This window comes from Cervus elaphus, chromosome 4 (assembly GCF_910594005.1).
Source record: "Cervus elaphus chromosome 4, mCerEla1.1, whole genome shotgun sequence".
Classification (NCBI taxonomy): Eukaryota; Metazoa; Chordata; class Mammalia; order Artiodactyla; family Cervidae; genus Cervus; species Cervus elaphus.
Genome location: NC_057818.1, coordinates 46,430,221 through 46,445,895, shown reverse-complemented (window position 1 = coordinate 46,445,895; position 15,675 = coordinate 46,430,221). Strand labels below are relative to the sequence as shown.

General features: G+C 40.8%; 1 pseudogene across 1 annotated transcript in view; it reads left to right on the top strand.

The window, feature by feature from the left end:
- The window catches only part of LOC122688028, a 73,404-nt pseudogene extending 61,447 nt beyond the window's left edge, over positions 1-11,957 (top strand). The window contains exon 3 of the transcript XR_006339307.1: positions 9,882-11,957. The product of XR_006339307.1 is annotated as a hypoxanthine-guanine phosphoribosyltransferase-like (transcript). The remainder of the gene's footprint in view (positions 1-9,881) is intronic.
- The last annotated feature ends 3,718 nt before the right edge of the window (positions 11,958-15,675 follow it).

Sequence of the window (15,675 nt, the reverse complement as noted above, 5' to 3'; positions counted from 1 at the left end):
ATTTTTTACCCTGCTTTATTGAGGAATAATTGACAAAATTGTAATATATTTAAAGGGTACAATATAGTGATATAACATGCATATACTTTGTGGTGTTATTACCACAGTCAGTTAATTAATAGGGCTTCCCTGGTGGCTCAGTGGTAAAGAACCTGCCTGCCAATGCAGGAGACATGTGTTCAACCCTGGGTGGGGAGATCCTCTGGAGAAGGTAACCCACTCCAATATTCTTGCCTGAGAAATCCCATGGACAGGTAGAGCCTGGCAGGCTATATAGTCCATGGGGTTTTAAAGAGTCAGACATGGCTTAGGAACTAAGCAAGAAGTTAATTAACACATCTATTACCTCTGTAGTTATCTCTGGTGAGGATACTTACTCTCTTAGCAAGTGTTAGTATTGATATATACAATAGTACTGTTAACCATAGTCATTGTGTTACATTTTACACCCTCAGACCTCATTCATCTTACAACTGAAAGTCTGGATACTTTTACCAGTCTGTCTCCATTTCCTCCATCACCCAGCTCCTGGAAAATAGTATTCTACTTTCTGTTTCTGTGAATTTGGCTTTTTCAGTTTCCACAGAAGTGATACCATACATTGTCTTTCTCTGTCTGACTTATCTCACTTATCATAATGCCCTCAAGTTCCATTCATTTTGTGGCAAATAGCAGGATTCATATTTCTCATTAATTTCTCAAATTAATAATTTTTATTTGTATATTGCCACAATAGCCCAGTTGTGAAGTAGTTATCTGTTTTTGATATCTCCAGTCTGTCATGGACTGATCCTTTTGGTCTACACCTTGTTAAATAAGACAAGACTCTTGATCGTATACTTGGATGTGATGATGTCAGATTGCTATTTCTAAGCACCTCCTAGCAATTTCAGTACTTGTTGCACACCATTAGCAGGCCATTAGCAGTTGGTGGACCAGTACTGGCACTGCTTTAGCTTATTATCCTGTTTTATTTTCTCCAAAATTACAGCATTTTCCATTCACTGTAATTATCTTGTTTATTTAAAGATCTTTTTGTTTATGATTTTCTTCCCACTAGAACGTAAGCTCCATAAGAAAGGAGTCTTGTTTATTTTGCTCTTGAAAGTTCCCTAGTTCCCAGCACAGCATCTGGTAGATCATGGATGCCCCCACAGTATTGTTGAATAATGATTAAATCACAAGCACTGGTGTTGGTGGGGAGAGGAGGCAACCAAAGCTGTTATAGAAGCTCTCTACAATCCTAATTTGACCCTAATTTTAACCAGTTCACTGATAGATGTTTGACTCCCTGGTTTTCTGGTAGACCACAAGTGCCCTAGGTTAGGTGCGGCCATTTATAACCCATTTCCCTGTGTTTCCCCCACTAGAGACAAAACCACTCTGGAGTGTCTCTGTCTGGTTAACGGTTCTGAGGGGATGGGGTTGAGTCTGTAGTGATGACTGCTGTGTCCCGAGAGTCATGCAACACAGTCAAGTCCCTTGGTTGGCATAAGTAGATTTATGGCATGAATGCATGCATGTAGGGAGGAGGGGAGGCTGCCCTGGGGAGAGAATGCCCTCTCTTGTCTCCCATGGCCCGTGTCCTGGTAGGGTCTAGAGTTGGTGTTGAACTCTGGTCCAGTGAGCTATCTGAGCTCCCACTTCCTTTCCCCATCAGCCACCACAAGGTGCTGGATCAGGCTGGCAACATCGTTTACTTCCAACCATGAGGTGGTGTGGGCTTCCCTGGTGGTTCAGCTGTAAAGAATCCTCTTGCAATGCAGGAGACGTGGGTTCAATCCCTGGGTCAGGAAGATGCCCTGGAGGGGATGTGGCAACCCACTCCAGTATTCTTGCTAGCAGAATCCCATGGGCAGAGGAGCCTGGCGGGCTACAGTCCATACGGTCGCAAAGAGTAAGGAATGACTGAAGTGACTGAGCACACATGAACGCACGAAATGGTGTCCCATTTGGCCAAATGGATACTTAGAGCCACGGTAAGTCACACTTAAATATATTTGGTGTTCTTTTCAGGAGCTGGAGAGGAGGTTACTGAGAAATTACGAATAGTAGGATTGCAATTGAGATGAAGACTAGGACGACGCAGACCAGGCAGACAGATGCTGTAACAATTGCTGAGACTGCAAATGTGAAGGCTTTCCTGGAGGAGTTGGTGGCCAAGGCAAGTTCATTGTTATTGATGTGGTTCCTTGTCTGAGTTGGACGGGAGAGGTGGAGCAGGAATAGTTGGACTTAAAAGGATTAGTGAATGGGGTGAGCCATGGGTCTGTGGGGGCACAGGGTAGGATCTGGAGAAACAGGAGGGAGGACATGGATACAGTTTGTTCAGGGTTGGGGCCAGGATGGAGAGGGAGGGGAGGGCGAGGGTTGGCATAATTCGAATTCCCACCTGTAAAGAGTAGTACTATGGTGCCTAAGGGGCAACACATATGGCAGGCCAAGACCGACAGCAAGAAGTGGTCCCTGGGGTTCTCCTCAGACTCAATTTCGGATGACTGGGGGCAGGGAGTGGGTTATGTAGCTTCATATGGCTTCTGAATTCTAACGTCTCCTCTGACCTCTCAACATGTCTCTTCTTGGCTCCTATAAAAATTTCACTGACCCCTTGAAAACTCTCACCAACTCCCTCTAACTCCCACCATGTCTCCTCTTGGCATCTCCCTATCCTCTTTAATACCTTCCTGTCCCCAGAACTCTCAGCCTGTGGCCCCTACTTCATGCCTTATAACCCCTCTCTGTTCTCTGTAACATTTCCCCCATCTCCAATAGGCTCTTCTTTGTCTTCTATAACTGGCTTGCTGGTCCCTACAGGGTGTCTCACGTGACCCCTTCCACTGTCTCCACAAAAATCCCTACTGATTCAGATGACTCTCACTTGGCTTCCTTGTACCTCAACTGACCCACTGTCATACTTGGTTTCCATTAACACTCTCTCATCCTCCAAGCAACCTTCTCTTTGTACCTATAAACCACCTTACTAAGAAGACCCTCACTCAACACTAGCACACTCACTTTTCATGTATAAAACCTCCATTGTCTCCTTAAAAACTTTCACCCTATAATACCTGTAATGTCTTTACTAGCTATTTGCTTGTCCCTTTTATAATAATATCACTCATTTTGTCCCTATGAATCTGTCATGGTCCTGTTTTGACCCTTATTGTTCACCCCTAAACTCCTCCCTTCTCCCTTCCCCAATAACCTCTCACTTGGCTCCTCTAAGACCTTCTTAGAGCAACTATAAACTTTGAGTCCTCTGCTTGTCCACTCATAGCCTCTTCTCTGTCCCCTTTTAAAGACCTGACCTGTTCCTCCTAACACCTCTGTCTCTGAAACAAGCTTGGTGATCCTTTGAATTTCTTCTCCTTCCACTAATTACAACCTTCCAGTTCTTCAAAATCCATTCTCCCTAAATAATTCTCTACACCCTCCCCTCTCTACCCTCTAAACTCTTCTTGCCCCTTCATTCCCCACTTCCTCTAGCTCTCTTTCTCCCTCCTGTCATCCCATAAATTCTCTCCCTGCCCCCCTCACCTCCATTAGGGCATATGGGTCTCCGTCTACTATTAAGGTAACATAGGGCCTGTCCCTCAAGCCAATCTGCCAGGGATTACCATGGAGACCAGATAGACCCCGCCTCCTATTCTATCATTCTACTTCTATTGACTGATTGGAGGTTGTGTGTTGGGGTGAGGAAGCCAGTTCTCATCTGGCTGCTGATTGGTCTGAAGGAGTTCAGACTCCTCCTATTCTCTCTGATGATTGATCAATCCCAGGAAGTGAGAGATACCACTTGGTGCAGAGTGATGTGAGCCTAGGAGTCTTAGGTTGCTTCAGACACCTTGAGAGGGATCATTTAACAAGTTGGTACTTCAGCAGTAAATGGAGATCTTTGCAAGAATGAACAGCATTTTATGTGCTTATTTGCCTCCTGCCCTGCATCAGGAAGATCCCCTGGAAGAGGACATGGCAACTCACTCCAGTATTCTTGCCTGGAGAATCCCATGGACAGATGAGACTGGTGAGCTACAGTCCATAGGGTTGCAAAGAGTTGGATACAACTGAAATGACTTAACACACATATCCTCTCTGATGAAGGGTCAGTTCAAGTCTTTCTTCCATAAAGAAAAATTTGGGTTGTTTTTATTACAGTTAAGTTTGAGAGTCATTTGTATATTTTGTGTAAAAATTCTTTATCAGATGTATGATTTGAAAATATTTTCTCTAGGTATGTAGCTTAATCTTCTCATTTTCTAACAGTATCCATTGCAGATCAAAAGGATTTAATTTTGATGTAGTTTGAAAGTGAAAGTGAAAGTTGCTCTGTCCTGTCCGACTCTTTGCGACCCCATGGACTATACAGTCCATGGAATTCTCCAGGCCAGAATGCTGGAGTGGGTAGCCTTTCCCTTCTCCAGGAGATCTTCCCAGCCCAGGGATTGAACCCAGGTCTCCCGCATTGCAGGCAGATTCTTTACCAGCTGAGCCACCAGGGAAGCCCTTGGTGTAGCTTAAATTACTTTTTTTCTCTTTTCTGGAGGTGTTTTGGTATCATGCCTAAGAACTCTGCTTAATTCAGGGTTTTCTCTTGTGTTTTCTCCTGTAAGTTTGATAGGTTAACAATTTACATTTAGATCTATGATACTTATTGAGTTTATACTTGTATAAGATGTGAAGTTTTCATTGGGATTAGTTGAGTTTTACATATGGTGGTCCAATTAAACACCATAAAACATGATTATTTCTTTGATAAGTTAGTTGCCTTTTGACACATTTCTAAATAAATTGCCCAAAGATGGCTAATAAATAAATTGTGGGTCTCATTCTGCCCTCATTCTGTTCTGTTGACCTGTGTTTATTCATTTGCCAATACCACACTCTTATTAATGTAGATTTATAGTGATTCTTAAAACTGGGTAATGTGAATACTCTATTCTTTTTTTTCAAAAGTGTTTTGACAATGCTTGTCTAGATCTATAAATCTTGCAATTTTTAAATTTTATTTTAGTGGGAATTGCATTGAAATTTCCTGTCAGTTTGGGAGAGATGTTGAGTCTTCCAGTTCACGACTATGGAAAGGCTCTTCATTTATTTAGGATTTCTTTGATTCTTTCTTCCTTTTTTTGGCCATTCCACACAGCTTGTGGGATCATAGTTCTCTGACCATGGATCAAACCTGAAACCTCAGCAGTGAAAGCACAGAGTCCTAACCACTGAACTGCCAGGGAATTCTCAGACATCTTTGATTTCTTTCAGCAGCAGCCAAAGTTACACATACAGCCTGTAAACATAACATTTTAGATTCACACCCAACTAATTGCTTATTTGGGGGCTACTGAAAATGTATTGCAACCTGAATCTTGCTTAACTCATTTTACCAATTCTAACTTTGTATGTGTGTATACGGATTCCTTGGGACTTTCCACTTAGACACTTATGTCATTTGCAAATAAGGGTAGTTTTTTATTTCTTCCTTTACTATTTGTATGCCCTTTCTTTTTTCTTTTTCTGACATACTGTGCTGATTAGGACTCCCAGTCTGACATGGAACAGGGATTGTGAGAAGGACATCCTTACCTGTTGCATATATTAAGGCAGAAAGCCTTCCCACTTTCATCACCACATATAATATTAGCTAGAGGTTTTCTGTAGATGCCCTTTTCAGGATGAGGACGTTTCCTTTAGTTCTGGTTTGCCATTTTTATTGTAGATGTATGTTGACTTTCCTCAAATGCCTTTTCTGCATCACTTGATCATGTGGTTTTCCTTTTTTCAATAGTTCATAGAGTGGATTACATTGATTGACTTTCTAATATTGAACCAGCTTTGCAGTCTTGGAGGAACCTCAGCTGGTGATGGTGTGTTCTATTTATACACTTCTATTTTAAATTTTCTAATATTTCATTGAGAAATTTGCATCTATATTCATAAGATGTATTGGTCTGTAGTGTTTTATCCATAGTCTATATGTGCTTTTAAGATCAAGACAATGCTGGCCTCAAAAAATGAATTGGGAAATACTCTCTCCTCTTCTATTTTTCTGGAAAAGATTGTGTGGAAATTATGTTATTTGTTTGGTAATAATTTACCAGTGAAACCATCTGGGTCTAGAGATTTTTATTTCAGGAGTTTTTTGGTTACAAAACAAATTTCTTCTCTTTTTAAAAAATATTTATTTATTTGGCTGCACCAGGTCTTAGTTGACGCACATGGGATCTTCAGTCTTCGTTGTGGCATGAAGGATCTTTAGTTGTGGCATGTGGGATCTAGTTCCCTGATCAGGGATGGAACCCCCTGCCCCCTCTATCCCCACTGCATTGGGAGCATGGAGTCTTAACTACTAGACCACTAAGGAAGTTCCAAGGGTCGACTTTTAAATGCAAATTATTGTGTTATTGAAATAGATGGCAAAACATTGTGTTCATTATGTGATGATAATGTGACTATGCTGAAAGATTACACTATATGTTGACATTATCAGACTAAATACTCAATGCAATATCCCTAGCTCATAGGAAATAAATATTCAGAAAAATTTAAAAATGAAAAAGGGAATATCTCATCACAGTAGAATTTCTTCACACAAAAAAGGAAAACATGAAAATGAGGTTGCAACCAAAGTAGGTTTCTGAATGGCTCATTTGTGAGTCAAGCAAGGAAAGCATTTACCAATGGTGAGTTAATTAAATTATGTTTGATGGCAGCAAAAAGAAAATCTGTCCAGAGGAAATAAATTTATCTAAGAGTATTAGCCCTTCACGAGAAGAGTTGCTAGAAGAATAGAAGACATTGAAAGCAGCATCACTGTCAATTACTAAAACAAGACATATTCAACATCATACAGAACAAAAGTAGAAAAGCAGTTGCCATGAATCAATAAATGGGATAGACTAAATTAACAGAATGAAAGAAAAAAAATCATATGATAATCTTGAAACATGGGGAAAAAGCATTTGACAAAATACAACAGTCCTTCATAATAATACTTTCTTTAAAAAACCTCTCAATAAATTGGGTATAGAAGGAATAACCTCAACACAATAAACACCATGTATGACAAGCCCACAGCAAACATCACACTCAGTAATGAAATGTTGAAACTATTCCTCTAAGATCAGGAACAAGAAAGAGTGACCACTTTCACCATTCTTATTCAGCATAATGCTGGAAGTCCTAATAGAGGAATCAAGGAATGAAAAGAAGTAAAAGGTACTCTTGCACATAAGTCTTAGCAATATTTTTTTAAACTCTGTCTCTGCAGGCAGGGGAAACAAAAGCAAAATAAACAAATGGGACCCAATCAAACTAAAAAGCTTTTGCATAGCAAAGGAAACAATAAATGAAATGAAAAGGCAACTTACTGAATAGAAGATAATCTGCAAATAATATGTCTTAAAAGGGGTTAATATCCAAAATATATAAAGAACTCATATAACTCAATATAAAAAGTTTAAAAATGGGCAGAGGGCCCAAATAAGCATTTTTCCACAGATGTACAGATGGCAAACAGGCACGTGAAAAGATGTTCAATATCACTAAATACCAGGGAAATGCAAGTCAAAAACCACAGTGAGATATCACCTCACACCTGTCAGAATGGCTATCATCAAAAAGACAAGGAATAATGAAGGTTAGTGAGGATGTGGAGAAAAGCGAACCCTAGTATACTGTTTGTGGGAATATAAATTGGTACAGTCACTAAGGAAAACAGTGTGGAAGTTCCTTAAAACATTAAAAATATGATCCAGCAACCCATTGCTGGGTATATAGTCAAAGGAAATAAAAAGAGGCTCTGGAAGAAAGATCTGTACTCCTGTGTTTATTGCAACATTATTCACAACAGCCAAGATATGGAAATAGGAAATAATAAATGTCAATGAATGTTGCTCAAAAGGACCAAATTTCCATTTAGAAGATGAATAACTTCTGAGGATTTAATGCACAATGCAGTGATTACAAATAATAATGTTGTACTACGTACTTGAAAGTGGCTAAGAGAGTAGATCTTAAATGTTCTCTCCACAAGAAAGAACTGATAATTATCTCTTGTGATGCAGTTGTTAGCTATCTACACTGGTAATAATATTAACACTACAGTATAGGAAGGATATCAAACTAACACACTGTACACTTTAAAATGACACAATTTTATCTCAGTTATATCTCAGTAAAGCTGGAGGGGAAAGTAGTTGCCAGAGACTATGGGGAGGGGGAAATGAGGATTACTACTTAAATGGGTACATTTTCATTTGGGATCTGTAACTTCTGAAGTTGAGCAGCAGTGATGGTTGTACAGCAAAGTAAATGCACAAAATGCCACTGGGTGTTTCGCTTGAAAAGGATTAAAATGGCAAGTTTTATGTGTGAAAGTGTAAGTCATTCAATCCTGTCTGACTCTGCGATCCCATGGATTATATAGTCCATGGAATTCTCCAGGCCAGAGTATGGAGTGGGTAGCCTTTCCTTTCCCCAGGGGATCTTCCAAATCCAGGGATCAAACCCAGGTCTCCCACATTGCAGGTGAATTCTTTACCAGCTGAGCCACGAGGAAAGCCCCAGAATATCGGAGTGGGTAACCTATCCCTTTTCCAGCAGGTCTTCGGGATCCACTGCCATACCAACTAAGCTATCAGGGAAGCCCTAATTTTATGTGTATTTAACCTCAATTTTTAAAAGGTTAATGATTTCTAATGATTTTTTTCAGCTTTTACATGATCATGATTATTTAAATGTTACTCAATATATCACAATGCTTTGCTCTATAACTAGATTTCCTTCTCCTTGGCTCCAAGGTCTAGAACTGCATGTTACTAGTTGGGACCCTGAAATAGAGTCCACTTTCATACATTCCAACCCTATGTTCAAAATTTTGCAACATTTTACATTGTTTGGTATTTGAAGGATGAGTTCCTGTAGAGTGTTGTTTTATTTTTGGTTTCCTTGTTATTTTTTCACTGGAAGTTTCTGATTATCATTGTTTTCGCTTGTGGGATGAAAAACTATATGCCTTCCACAGTATATCCTTAAGATCTCCAGCTTCTTACTCAATTAATGTCCAGTCTATAATCCAGTCTCCTGTTGCTGAAATCTGGTTTATTAAATTAATATGCACCGTGAGCTTGTACATTTTTGTCCTGAAAATTTTGGTAGCCTTCTCTTTTATAACACATACTGTTCATTCTGTTTTTGTTTTAAGGATGTACAGTTTCTTAAATATGGTCGTGGGTCTTAACTGGGGAAACAGTGGAAACAGTGGCTGACTTTATTTTTCTGGGCTCCAAAATCACTGCAGATGGTGACTGCAGCCATGAAATTAAAAGATGCTTACTCCTTGGAAGGAAAGTTATGACCAACCTAGAACAGCATATTAAAAAACAGAGACATTACTTGTCAACAAAGGTCCATCTAGTCAAGGCTATGGTTTTTCCAGTGGCCATGTATGGATGTGAGAGTTGGACTATAAAGAAAGCTGAGCGCCGAAGAATTGATGCTTTTGAACTGTGGTGTTGGAGAAGACTCTTGAGAGTGCCTTGGACTGCAAGGAGATCCAACCAGTCCATCCTAAAGGAGATTAGTCCTGGGTGTTCATTGTAAGGTCTGATGTTGAAGCTGAAACTCCAGTACTTTGGCCACCTGATGCGAAGAGCTGACTCATTTGAAAAGACCCCGATGCTGGGAAAGATTGAGGGCAGGAGGAGAAGGGGACGACAGAGGATGAGATGGTTGGATGGCATCACCGATTCAATGGACATGGGTTTGGGTGGACTCCGGGAGTTGGTGATGGGCAGGGAGGGCTGGCGTGCTGCAGTTCATGGGGTCGGACACGACTGAGCAACTGAACTGAACTGGGTCTTAACTGAAGTCGTCTCTGTTCCCAGAATCGCGTCATTTCCTCTACCTCATCCTCCACGCCGTGTCTCAGTGACAGTCCGGGAGCTCTGCTAAGGGTGGAGAGCGCAGCCGCAGAGGGAGTCCAGACACGCTCGCAAGTCAGCCGGCTCATCGCTCTCAGCTCCCCGCTTCTTGGGAGTCGGCCACAAGGGTGGTTTGGAATGTTGGCGGCTTCATCAGGGTTCTGAAAGCGTAACTGCAAGCACATGTTGAGGACCACAGAGCCCGCGAGGTAGAAGTACCACAAGTTCTTGTTCAGATGCCAGGGTGGGCAGGGTGCGGGAGGGCCCCTCGCAAGACCCCGTAGGAGCTGGGCGCCGCCGCCAGACTCGAGGTCCTTGAGAACCAAGGCTGACGGAGCCGTGTCGGAGGCCATGAACCTGGTGTCGCCACTCACCCCCGATGCGGTACCTGGAGCCGAGGGTGACCACGGACCCGAGGACCCCCAACTGGCGGCAATGACCGGGAGGGGCAGGTGGCGGGGGGCGTTACGCGGCCACCGAGTTCACCCTTGGGCCCCAACAATCGCCTCTTCAAACCCTCTTAATGATTTTTCTTTGATGCGATGGGTTGTCATATGTTACCAATACTGCTCGGTTGATACTTCTTCAAGAAGACAGTTCTGAGTTTGAAGTAACTTGATAATAAACTTTCTTGAATAGTTTGCTAGGAGTGACAAAAGTTTAAATGACTGAAATGTCTTATCAGAAATCAGACCTTCAGCTCCTCCCCATACTTCCTTCAGCCCGTGCGCCAGCTGGCTCCGTTACTGCGACCAGCAGCCCCAGCGTCGTGATTAGTGATGATGAACCAGGTTATGACCTAGATTTATTTTGTATACCCAGCCATTATGCTGAGGATTTGAAAAGGGTGTTTATTCCTCGTGGACTAATAATGGACAGGACCGAGCGCCTTGCTCCAGATGTGATGGAGATGGGAGGCCATCACATCGTGGCCCTCTGTGTACTCAATGGGGGCCTATAAATTTTTTGCTGACTTGCTGGATTACATCAAAGCATGAACAGAAATAGTGATAGATCTATTCCTATGACTGTGGATTTTATCAGACTGATAAATCCTGTAATTACTGTAATGACCAGTCAACAGGTGACATAAAAGTCATTGGAGGAGATGGTCTGTCAACTTTAACTGGCAAGAATGTCTTGATTGTTGAAGATTTAATGGACACAGGCAAAACAATGCAAGCTTTGCTTTCTTTGGTCAAGCAGCATAATCCAAAGATGGTCAAGGTTGCAAGCTTGCTGGTGAAAAGGACCCCTCGAAGTGTTGGGTATAGACCAGAATTTGTTGGATTTGAAATTCCAGACAAGTTCCTTGTGAGATGTGCCCTCGACTATAATGAATACTTCAGGGATTTGAATCATGTTTGTGTCACTAGTGAAACTGAAAAAGCAAAATACAAAGCCGAAGGTGAACATACAAGCTGAGTTTGGAAACATCTGGAGTCCCACTGAAATCACCAGTGAAATTATCCAATGTTCTAGTTCTGTGGCCAGCTGCTTAGAAGAACTTACTGTGTGTCTCCTAAGAGTTTTGTCTGTTCTGTGTTTTAGAAATGTCAGTTGCTTCATTCCCAAACTCTTCATTTGCACTGCGAGCCTATAGACTATCAGTTCCCTTTGGGCAGATTGTTGTTTGGCTCGTGAATGAAAAATCTCTGAAGCCACACCACTATTGACTGAAAATATGAAAATTGTATCTGTAACATTTAAAGATAAGACTGTATTAGTTTTTTAATTGGTATTTTAATTTTTATATAGTCAAGAAAGAACAGAAGTGATTGAATGTTGTTAACTATACTGCTGTGTGTTTAGAAAACCAGTCAGTTTCATATCTGTGACAGTACTTAAGAGGTATTATTGTGTCAGAGAAACCATATGTCCTGGAATTTTTTTAGTAGGTTTCAGTAGTATTAACTGTATTTTCTTGCTTGTTCAGATTATTTCTGATGAATCTTTGTTAACAGTTCCTTTTAAATACAGGTCAATAAGTTCCAGAACTTACCACATTTTGAATTCTTCAGTGTAAAAATATTTCAAATAAAGGCTGTCTCTTTAAAAGAAAAAAAAATCAGACCTTCAGTAGGAAGAGAAACATTATTTATAAGTACGGAGAGAAAAGAACTGTCAATCTAGAATTCTGTCTCTGGGGGAAATGCCCTTCAGGAATAAAGGTGAAATAAGGATAGTTTCAGATGAAAAAAGCCAACAGAATACATTGGCATGGACCTGCTCTAAAAGGAAAACCAAAGTTAATTCTTTAGTAAAGGAAAATGATACTACAGGAAAACTTGGAATGTCAGGAAGAAGTAAAAGCAATAGAAATGGTCAAGATCTGGGTAAACATGATAGACTAGTCACCTTTTGATTCTTGAAAATGTGTATTACAGTTGAAAGCAAAAATTATAACATTGATGAGATTTTCATTGTATGTATATATAATTCATATGGTTAACTTTTTAAAACATAAAGGAGAGGGGGTGAAGGGACCAACATGGTGGGAGGTTGCTATATTCTACCTGAGTTGTGAAATATTCTGGTTAGGCTAGCATGTTTATTGTACTCCCTACAGCAACCACAAACAAAATTTGCAAAGACATATACTCAAAAATCACGAGATCAATTAAAATGGAGTACTAAAATAATACTCAGGTAATCCAAAAGGGAGCCGGAAAGGGAAAACAGAGGACCAAAAAACAGAGGGAACAAATAAAACAAGTAATAAAATGGTAGACTTAATGCCAAACATACCAGCCATTACATTAAATGCACATGTGATAAACATGAAAATTATAAAGATGTTCAGAATTCATTTTAAAAAAAGATCCAATTATATCCTGTCTATAAGACTAACATTAAAGATGCATATAGGATAAAAGTAAAGATTGGGAGGAGGGAAGGTACGCAACACAAACACAAAACAGAGATGTGTGGTTATATTGATGTCAGGCAGAGATATCAGAGTGAGGATAATTAGCATGGATAAAGAGGGACATTAAATAATGAAAAAAGGGACAATTCAATGAGAGGACAAGAATGCTAATTGTATGTGCGCCTAACAGAACTTCAAGATACATGAGTCAAAACCTGAAAAAAATAACAAATGAACAAATCTGCAATTATACTTGAAGACTTCAACATTCCTCTCTCAGTAACTGATAGAACAGACGATTAGCATGTACATTGAAAAACTGAATATTATCAAACAATTAGATCTAATTGCCAGTTATAGAACACTCCACCCAACAAAAGCAGATCATATTCTTTTCAAGTGCACATGGAACTTCATCAAGATGGACCACATCCTTCGTCATAAAACTAACAAATTCAAAGGATTTAAAATATACAAAATCATATTATCTGACTGTGGTTTGCAAAACTCTAATGTGCCCCCCAACCGCAAAAATAATTCCTGTCCCTAGTGTACAATCCTATATAATCTCTGAGACTGTGACTATGATGGGATGTCACTCCTGTGATATTTTTGGTATAGTTGACCTTAAGAAGATTATCTGGGTGGACCTAACCTAAACACATGATGAAGCGTTTAAATGTGGTTCTAGAGGTCAGAGACAGAGGAAGTCAGATACAAAGTATGAGTGTGGTTTTGATGGAGGGAGATTCTCTGTTCAAGGCTTTGAAGATGAACAGGACCACATGTCAAGGAATGCAGGTGTGCTTTCAGTTCAGTTCAGTTCAGTCCCACAGTCGTGTCCGACTCTTTGCAACCCCATGAATCGCAGCACGCCAGGCCTCCCTGTCCATCACCAACTCCTGGGGTCTACTCAAATTCATGTCCATCGAGTCAGTGATGCCATCCAGCCATCTCATCCTCCGTCATCCTCTTCCCTTCCTGCCCCCAATCCCTCCCAGCATCAGGGTCTTTTCCAATGAGTCAACCCTTCGCATGAGGTGGCCAAAGTACTGGAGTTTCAGCTTCAGCATCAGTACCTCCAATGAACACCCAGGACTAATCTCCTCTAGGATGGACTGGTTGGATCTCCTTGCAGTCCAAGGGACTCTCAAGAGTCTTCTCCAACACTACAGTTCAAAAGCATCAATTCTTCAGCGCTCAGCTTTCTTCACAGTCCAACTCTTTGCTGACAAAGTAATGTCTCTGCTTTTTAATATGCTGTTCTAGGTTGGTCATAACTTTCCTTCCAAGGAGTAAGTGTCTTTTAATTTCATGGCTGCAATCACCATCTGCAGTGATTTTGGAGCCCCCCAAAAATAAAGTCAGCCACTATTTCCACTGTCTCCCCATCTATTTCCCATGAGGTGATGGGACCAGATGCCTTGATCTTAGTTTTCTGAATGTTGAGCTTTAAGCCAACTTTTTCACTCTCCTCTTTCACTTTCATCAAGAGGCTTTTTAGTTCCTCTTCACTTTCTGCCATAAGGGTGGTGTCATCTGCATATCTGAGGTTATTGATATTTCTCCTGGCAATCTTGATTCCAGCCCAGCGTTTCTCATGATGTACTCTGCATATAACTTAAATAAGCAGGGTGACAATATGCAGCCTTGACGTACTCCTTTTCCTATTTGGAACCAGTCTGTGGTTCCATGTCCAGTTCTAACTGTTGCTTCCTGACCTGCATACAGGTTTCTCAAGAGGCAGGTCAGGTGGTCTGGTATTCCCATCTCTTTCAGAATTTTCCATAGTTTGTGGTGATCCACACAGTCAAAGACTTTGGCATAGTCAATAAAGCAGAAATAGATGTTTTTCTGGAACTCTCTTGCTTTTTCGATGATCCAGCGGATGTTGGCAATTTGATCTCTGGTTCCTCTGCCTTTTCTAAAACCAGCTTGAACATCTGGAAGTTCACGCTTCATGTAGCCTTGAAGCCTGGCTTGGAGAATTTTGAGCATTACTTTACTAGCGTGTGAGATGAGTGCAATTGTGCAGTAGTTTGAGCATTCTTTGGCATTGCCTTTCTTTGGGATTGGAGTGAAAACTGACCTTTTCCAGTGCTGTGGCCACTGCTGAGTTTTCCAAATTTGCTGGCATATTGAGTGCAGCACTTTCACAGCATCATCTTTCAGGATTTGAAACAGCTCAACTGGAATTCCATCACCTCCACTAGCTTTGTTCATAGTGATGCTTTCTAAGGCCCACTTGACTTCACATTCCAGGATGTCTGGCTCTAGGTGAGTGATCACACCATCGTGATTATCTGGGTCATGAAGATCTTTTTTGTACAGTTCTTCTGTGTATTCTTGCCACCTCTTCTTAATATCTTCTGCTTCTGTTAGGTCCATACCATTTCTGTCCTTTATCAAATCCATTTTTGCATGAAATGTTCCCTTAGTATCTCTAATTTTCTTGAAGAGAGCTCTAGTCTTTCCCATTCTGTTGTCTTCCTTTATTTCTTTGCATTGATTGCTGAGGAAGGCTTTCTTATCTCTCTTTGCTATTCTTTGGAACTCTGCATTCAAATGGGAATATCTTTCCTTTTCTCCTTTGTTTTTTGCTTCTTTTTTTTCACAGCTATTTGTAAGGCCTCCTCAGACAACCATTTTGCCTTTTTGCATTTCTTTTCCATGGGGATGGTCTTGATCCCTGTCTCCTGTACAATGTCACGAACCTCCGTCCATAGTTCATCAGGCCCTCTGTCTATCAGATCTAGTCCCTTAAATCTATTTCTCACTTCCACTGTATAGTCATAAGGAATTTGATTTAGGTCATACCTGAATGGTCTTGTGGTTTTCCCTACTTTCTTCAACTAAAGTCTGAATTTGGCAATAAGGAGTTCATGATCT